The sequence below is a fragment of the Dipodomys merriami genome, unplaced genomic scaffold (assembly GCF_024711535.1).
Source record: "Dipodomys merriami isolate MVZ:Mamm:240054 unplaced genomic scaffold, mDipMer1.0.p SCAF_169, whole genome shotgun sequence".
Classification (NCBI taxonomy): Eukaryota; Metazoa; Chordata; class Mammalia; order Rodentia; family Heteromyidae; genus Dipodomys; species Dipodomys merriami.
In genome coordinates, this window is record NW_027203037.1 from 1,506,622 (window position 1) to 1,515,173 (window position 8,552).

The window sequence follows — 8,552 nt, forward strand, 5'->3', positions numbered from 1 at the left end:
CTCAAGGCTAGTGCTCTACCACTTGAGCCACACCGCCACTTCCGACTTTTTTCTTTTTGCTTATGTGGTGCTGAGGAATCGAACCCAGGCCCTCTGGCATGCAAGGCAAGTGCTCTACCACTGAGCCACCTTCCCAGCCCAGGCCTACTTTTTTAGATGGAAACAAGTGTTTTTAAAAAAACAAGAATTTAGGTAGTCATACAAAGGACTTCTATTTTACTACTGAATTATACATTTTTTTCTAATGTTGGTTACCAATAAATAATGGATCTATTAGAAAGCTGTTAAAGCTCATATATTGAATAGTAATTTCTCTTACACTATATCTTGGTATTTCCCAAATCATTTATGTAGTAGGCTTTGTTTCTTATTTTCTCCTTCCTAGAATAAGCTGCACATGAAGACACCACTGGCCCTCATTTTCAGTCTGTGCATTTGAATACGGAGGAAAATCTTTCCTCTGCTCTCTATCAATTCACTACTCTCCAGTTAGAATTATTTAAAATAGGAAAAATGGAAAAAGAGAAAATAAATCATGGTGAAAAAACATGCAGAAAATTCACCGGATTTTTCTGACCATTTCAACCAACGTGAACTATTGGGGAAATACATGGAAACCTCATTCCCACTGGTACTCAAAGTCTCTGGTTAGGCAATTCTGATGAAGACAAGGAACAAGATGAAAACGTGAGGAAGGTATCAATTGCAAGAAAATAATGGAGAAGAATCCATGCAAATTTCTTCTTTGGGATGCTGAAATTAATCGGCTTACTACAGTGCCGAGACTACTTGCCAAAAAGGCCACTCATATGTATACTAGAAATGAGGTAAGTATATCCCTCTTCATCGGGAAGCCTAGAGTGGACATTTAGACATTGTCCATGAGTTGGTAGCTCAAGGCAGATATTCATGCAAGAATTCTGAATGGCTTGGCACCACTGCACAGTGAGTATATGTGGAATAATACCAGAATTGATTCTTTCGTACTTAATCATGATGCAGATACCAATCCCCAAACTAAGGGCCTCTTGACCCCCTTAAATATTGTTTCTTGGGATAGAAATAGCAAAGAAACACTGTATCTTCTTCTGTTGAAACATGATATCAAACCGGGATTGAAGAACAACTTGGAAGAAATTGCATTTGATATTGCCAAAAGCACAAATATGTATCACTACCTATTTAAAGTTGTGGAAGGCTGTACAAATTGTTATTCTACGTAGTAATGGTTTGGTTAAGTTTCTTAAATTTCAAAAGTGCCAGTCCATCCTTTGTGGCCCAACAAAATATTTTCATAATACAAAACAACAGCAATATCTTAATTTAAAAATTTATGGATTCCGTGGTATTCTTCCACGTGAATTGCCTGACTTTGATGTCAAAATGTATTCGAGTTGTTTGTATGCATTTATAATGATTTCTGCAGAGTTTGTGATTTTTTTAATTTTATCTTATCTGTTGAAAAGAATAGTATAGAAATTAAAGATATTCCTGGTGCTTGTCTGAAAAAAAAGTATCTATGTTTGTATAAAGTCCATAATCTATTTCATTGTCTTCTAGATATAATACTTTGAAGTCTACATTGTTTTATAAAATATAGGTTCATTAATAAATGTGTCCTTTCAGATTACATTCCATATAGGAAAAGTTTAAGATTCCTTTTTCCTAAGTCCTTATATTATTTTATTTCTTTGGGATAAAAAGATAATGTTATCTAATTTCAAGTTTTGTAAAGGTTATGCTATGTAAGGGCCTTTGAATGTGAAGGTTTAATACACTGATGTCAAACTAACCTTTAATTCTGTGAATTACAGGTTTTGTTACGCTTGTATTTTTGTAATCAACTTTTTCAAAACTGTTTTCCATTTCTTGCATTTTAAGAATGAAAAATATGGAATAATTCACAAATTTTCATACCATCCCTGTGCAAGTGCTATGTTAATCTCTGTATTGTTGTAATTTGTGTAGACTTGCTGCTGAAGCATGGAGTATCCTCTTAATTTAAGTAGTTAACAATGTAACCTTTATACAGGCATATATCCTTGGTTGCCTATTTGTAAGAAGGAACCTTTATTGTTCCTAAATATGCTATTGATCTTATTTCTATAAATTTCTATGTATAGTGGAAAAAATTTATATTGTTTGGTGGATTGCTCACATTTGCCATTTTTTGTCAATGACTATTTTGTCGTTTTCATTTTAAATTTGACCATATTTTGAAGCCTTTATAGCTAAGTCCAAAGGTAATGGCTTTTCAAGTACTTATTTATCAACTGAGTTAGCTTTGTGGAGCTAATGGATTCAAAGTAAGCCTTGCTTAAAAGCTACTTCTAAACTTCTGCAGGTTAAAATTTCCTAAATGAGGTCTCCGTGGTACAAATGTCTTTCTGACCCATTACCCTTCTTCCATGTAGGAACAGACCAACCAGAATATCTTACCCTGACAGCATAGATTGTCTTACTGGAACAAAACTAATCTTAGTTACAAGGGTTCATAGAGAGATGAACACTTCAGACCTAATTGTTCAGAATAGAAGGTATTTTATCAAAATATAATTGTTAATTATTCCTATTATTTCAAAAGTAGCTAAAGCCAAGAAGGTGAAAAAATGTTCATATTCATGTTTACCTAATATCCTGGCCTGTCTACCATCCAACCAGGCAGGAACTTATACTAGTGACTTTCTATCACCAAATATTTCCATAGCTCCTGGAGAAGTCCATATGTTTTTCCTCGATATTAGGCCTTAAATTGGTAATGTTTTAATCAAAGTGTTTCCTCTTGCCTCCAGGCTGTAAATTTACAAATGGTAAAGTTTTAGGTCTAACTCTACCAAAAACTGAGGTAGAGATAATGGAATAATACTTTAAAACAGAGTTGCCTTTGATACCCTAACCACAACGGAACATTGCTTAACAATGTCTTATATTATATATACTTATATATTTTATATTTATATTTGCTGATCTTAAATTTCACACAGTGAATCTTACTAGAATTCATTGATAATTTGACAAATAAATTGAAAATTATTCCCATAAATAGATTGGAACATAAATAATTAGGTTTACAATATATATTAGAATATAAAACGTATCAATGCAATGTCTTCGGTATAAACTTGTGATACCTTCTAAGTGTTCTTGGTCTTCTGAATTCACATAGTAAAAAAAAAAAAGCAGTATTGTTTTCCTCTAAGCTAGAAGAGATGTTACACTGCTGATATGTTTATTGTGTTAACTCGTTAGTCCCAAAGTTTTTTTCCATATTTCTGAAGCGTTCTTACTGATTATACACAAATTTGGCTGATATGATGCCTAAAAGCTATTATTCTTCTGCAGTACCCATGGGTCTGAGGATATCAGGTCCCAGTTACCTGCATCATCAGATAACATGGGCAAACCTTCTCAGCCTGGCCCATGCAACATGCTAAGAGAAAGTAATTGAAGACCCATCTCAATTTCTTATTTCCTATAATATTTCAGTGCCCCAATTCCTTGCAGGAATTAGCAGTAAGCAATTGTGAAATGTAAGGCAACTTAAAATGAAAGATGAGCTCACAAGATATGACAGAAAGTACTGTAGTTCAAACTTTCAATTTACAGATGACCAGGCCATATGAGTAAACAAAATCCCAAATGTCACAAGATTATTTTTAATACGCCTCTCCTAATGATGAATGGAAGATTTCAGTCCAGCATAAGTAGGCCAAAAAATAATTCCTGAATGTTAGATCCATAATTGTTCTACCAAGGCTAGGAAAACTTGACTTAGAGTTCAAATATAATTTCAAAAAACATTAATTGAGAAGACCCTTAGTACTTCAAAACACTGGTACTTCAGTAAAACTTGGTTCTGTAGTCTAAAAATGCTGTCATTCTCAAACCAATGGTAACCTACATTTAATCTCTTGAAAGTATATTCCTTTTCAAATAAACTTTTTAAAATCATATTCACCAAAATAACACTTGACAAGTAGATGATAGTGACATTAAGTTTTTCAAGTGTAGGAATCAAGTTACAATAGAGTTGATTTGTTTACCCAGCACTAATGCCAAATAAGTTCAACCATTCATTAAAGTGTAGAAATAGTATCTCCCACCATTTGCAATGTTCAGTAGGTGCCTTCCAGAAATGTGTTAAATACATCAGCCTCCCATAATTCAAACCCAAATATTAGCTAATAAAGTAAATTTCATCATAAAAAAGGTACATTTTAAAAAGTCACTAATAGTTGCCTTATCATGTGTTGCCTTATCATATATTTTCCGTATCTGTCTAACATAGTAAGAAATATGACTTTAAGTCTTGAATATGGGTACTGATCAGAGATGTGACAAACATAAAATCTGTCTTCTATTGCTATCATATTCCTTTACAGTAATAAATTTTAGTTTTCTTCTTTTTCCAAAACTTATAGGTAGTAGAAAATATCATCCCATGTACAATAAAATAATCACACACCATTGTACAAAGCGATTTATAAAAACTGGTAGTTAGCTATAAATTCTAAGTGATTTTTAAACTTTCTTGTTGACTAAAGATTAATCTTCCAAAACGATGAGAATAAAATCATGTCTAGGTGCTTCACGTCTCCCGTCTTGCAAATTGTTATTGCAGATGAATGAATTATGGAAATATAAGCTGACATCATTTCAAGTATATGTGGGATTGAAACTCCATGGAATGTATATAAACCTTTCAAAGTATTAACAGACAGTTTAACAGAACGACTATCAGGAAGTTGAAACCAGAAAGGAATAATAGTAAAGACATAAAATGAATGAAAAATGGAACAAGGGGCAAGTACAGCTAGAATACTCAATGTACACATGTAATAAAGGAAGTCCTAAATCTGCAATAAATCTTGGAGAAAGGGTTGGTTGAGAATCATAGAAGGAGTGACTCTGATCCAGGAGCACTGGACAATTAGGTGGAAATATTTAATTGTTACACAAATGCACAACCTTTTGAAATTCAGTTAAAAACACAACTACAAACAAAAACACACAAAAATCACAACCAAACAGCAATCCCTAGAGAGTATGTATAAGAGCTCACAAAATTTTAAGCAGTTAATGAAGGGCAGTCATGGGAAAAGCAAACAAACTGTTCAAAGAGGGCAGCTTGGGGTATGGGAGAATTTTGAACAGATTTAAATAGATTGTCAAATGTTATAAATCATCTATATCTACTGCAAATATTTTCTTCTGTGAGTATTCTTTTTTTTAAGGGTGGGTCCAGTCGTGGGGCCTGAACTCTGGGCCTGGGCGCTGTCCCTCAGCTCTTCAGCTCAAGGCTAACGATCTACTACTTGAGCCACAGCTCCACTCCCGGCTATTTTCTTTTTGCTTATGTGATGCTGAGGAATCGAAGCTTGTGAAGATAGAATGGAAGAAACAAGGTCAAGAACCCATTACACCACTGGAGAGAGAACAGTCCTCTATGGTTTTTCTCATCTTTCTTCACTACTCTTTCCTCATACTTTTATTTAAATCAAGTGATTTTGAATTACATCTTCCCTTCTTTTTCAAAGAATTACTGTTTAGTAATTAAATGTCAATTCACAAATTTTGATGTCTTTTTTCAAAAGAACTTTGAATTTAAATTCCATTGCAACCTTGTTTCACACAGTGAGAGTATATTTCCTGGGTAAGGACAATTCTCAAGGGAATCTACAGGATTTACAGCAAGGTTTGTGAGGCTTGTTTGTTTACTGTGGAAATGAGCCATATTCACCCACATTGCTCCCTCTCAGCTAAGTCTCCACGGATTTCTTTGCATGAAAGCCTATTTTCCCAAACAATTTTAAATGCTCTTAATAGGCTAAGTTGTTAAAAAGTTGGAACAATTAAAATTTACCTGTCATAAATTTTAAAGCTCTTTTGAAATTCCTTTATCTGAATCATGAATTCATCAATCATAATCCCGCTTTTACCATCAAAAAGAGTTAACATGTTTTCATGATATAGTATCCATGAAACTACTATTTTCCAGTGCCTTTGTTATGCATATATATGACCATATAAGCTGATACTGAGCAAAATGAACTCCAAGATATGGAAAGAGAAATATTTATTTGCGGTTGTTGTTTTTGATGTACTATGTGATTTTTATTTTCTTTGAGATTTTCCCCTATGGTTTATCCTCTGCTGTGTTTGATTTTGGTACCCTGTGTATTTTGTATACATTTACCTTAATTAGGGAAGGGAACAGGACCAAAAAAAATGGTGAGGCAAAGGAAAAAGAGCAAACCAATGAAATAGCAATTTTCACAAAACAATAAGTTGGAAATGGACATTACAACGTCTGAGGGGTATTGTGATGAAGGAAAAACTGTGAGAAAAATGAGAGAGGGGATAACAAGTTTGAAAAGTTATGTATTCAGTACTTTCCAATGGCTGTAACCCCAGTGCACATCACTTTCACATTAAAATTAAATTTAAAAAATAAGCTGATGAAATAAAATTTCACTGTTTTGATATAGTAAATATTATTCTTTATGTAGTAACTTTTTAAAAATCAGTATTATTTGGCATCTAATTTGAATTAATTACCTCTTCTTTATCAGAGGGTCATCAACTTGAATGATATCCAACTAGACAATTTTTTCACAATTTACTTGCCAATATTTTGGAAATAGAATAAATTTAGTACTTTCTTATACTAAAACAGAAAACAGTTTAATTCTATGGAAACCCATAACTTTTAAAAGTAAATAAGTTGTTAAGAGGACAGAATGTATGTGTTCTTCAAAATTCCTATGACTAATAACTACTCATTTTCAAATTCTGAATATTCCATACCTGAGAGATTCACAATATACCTATTTGCATGTTATGTAATTCTGCAATAGATGCATTTTCCAATGGGGTGTTACAGACTGAGAAGTGAACAGAAAAAGAGCCACATTCTGATAAAGGATAAAACTATGAAACATGTTATAATTAATTCTTCAAGAGTAATCAGTTGTTTATCAGATTAAGCTATTATTTCATGACCGTCAATCACAAGATTTAGGTCATAAAGTCATCCTAGCCCACCAGTTTCCAATTTGTAGGGGGCATCTCAAAATTCCCTTAATTCACATCAAGAATAGATTATCTCCATTCTGAAAATACACTGCATCTCTGCTAATGTGATGCCCTCCGTGTTCTGGAAAGAATAACACTACAAACTGGGTTGCATCATTTTTCCTCCACTGGTATTCTTGGAAATATTATTTATATTTATACTTTTTTAAATATCATAGATAATCAGGATGCTAAGATTGTAAGATTACAGTTAAAAGCCTGTGAAGACTCAGGGTCTAGGTTGAAGGGGCAGAATGATGCAGGCTCCGGCCTCAGGATTATCTGAGGACTGTGTTTGAGTATTAGGAAAGCTCTTGGTATGCCGGGCTAGAGAGGGAAAATGTTCTCTCTCCCTATCTCAAAATACATGCCACAGACTCCTGGGAGCTGAGGAAGTAGCTCTTCTGATTGCTTAAGCATAGTTGAACAGCTGGTCAAGCATTTTCCTGAGATTGGAGAAGTGGTTTGAGCTTGCTCTAAAATAGTTTAGATAATAATATACCAAGACAGGGCTGGGAAGGTGGCTCACTGGTAGAGTGCTTGCCTTGCATGCTTGAGGCCCTACATTCGATTCCTCAGCACCACATAAGCAAAAAGAAAAAAGCCGGAAATGGTGATGTCGCTCCACTGGTAGAGCTCTAGCCTTGAGCTGAAGAGCTGAGGGACAGCGCCCAGGCCCAGAGTTAAGGCCCCATGATCAGACCCCCCAAAAATAATAATATACCAAGGCATGTATCTGTTGAAATTTTTGTGTTAATGTCTTCTGACCAAATATTGTCAAAGATCATGCTTGCTTGTCTTTAAATACCCACTAACAATAAAGCATACCATGCAGTGGCAATTGCTGTATGCACTCTGCATCCCCAGTGTCCTGGCGATTCCCCAAGGCACTAGATGATAAAACTGGCACCCAAACAGGGACCCTTCATTGTTGAATTCAGGAATGGATATTCAGGTAAGTACTTTTAATTACAGGGTGATAGGACAAGTTAAATCTACTCCGTACTTACATATGCTTAAACATTTACTTGCTGCTTTTGGTCTAAATATTTCTTCTTCTGACATAGAAATGTGTATTAATGTAGTTAGGGAATGGAATCCTTGGTTCCCCGATGAAGGAACATTAGATGTTGATAATTGGAAATGAGTAAAGAATAATGTAGAAAGAGCTGTTCGAGAAGGGGAAATGATTCCTTTTAGATTTTGGTCCATTTGGGCTATTTTACATACCCTTTTTAAAGCTTTGAATGAGGAAAGATTAATAGCAGACTTAAAGAAAGAGGCCACGCCTTCTATTGTAGGTTTACAATTGGAATCTGAGGTTGAGGACACAATAGATAGGATGCATTGCAATTAACAGAGAAAAAACAAGTAAAAAAGGCTGAAAAGGAACAAACTGAAAGTGTAAATAAAATGTCTGAGCAAATGGAATTGATATCAAAATTACAACATATGGAGTTGGAAATTAGCAGAGTGAA

General features: G+C 34.2%; 1 pseudogene; it reads right to left on the reverse strand.

Moving 5' to 3' along the window:
- Positions 1-1,885: 1,885 nt before the first annotated feature.
- LOC138828970 (U6 spliceosomal RNA) lies at positions 1,886-1,985 on the reverse strand (annotated as a pseudogene).
- Between the last annotated feature and the right edge of the window lie 6,567 nt (positions 1,986-8,552).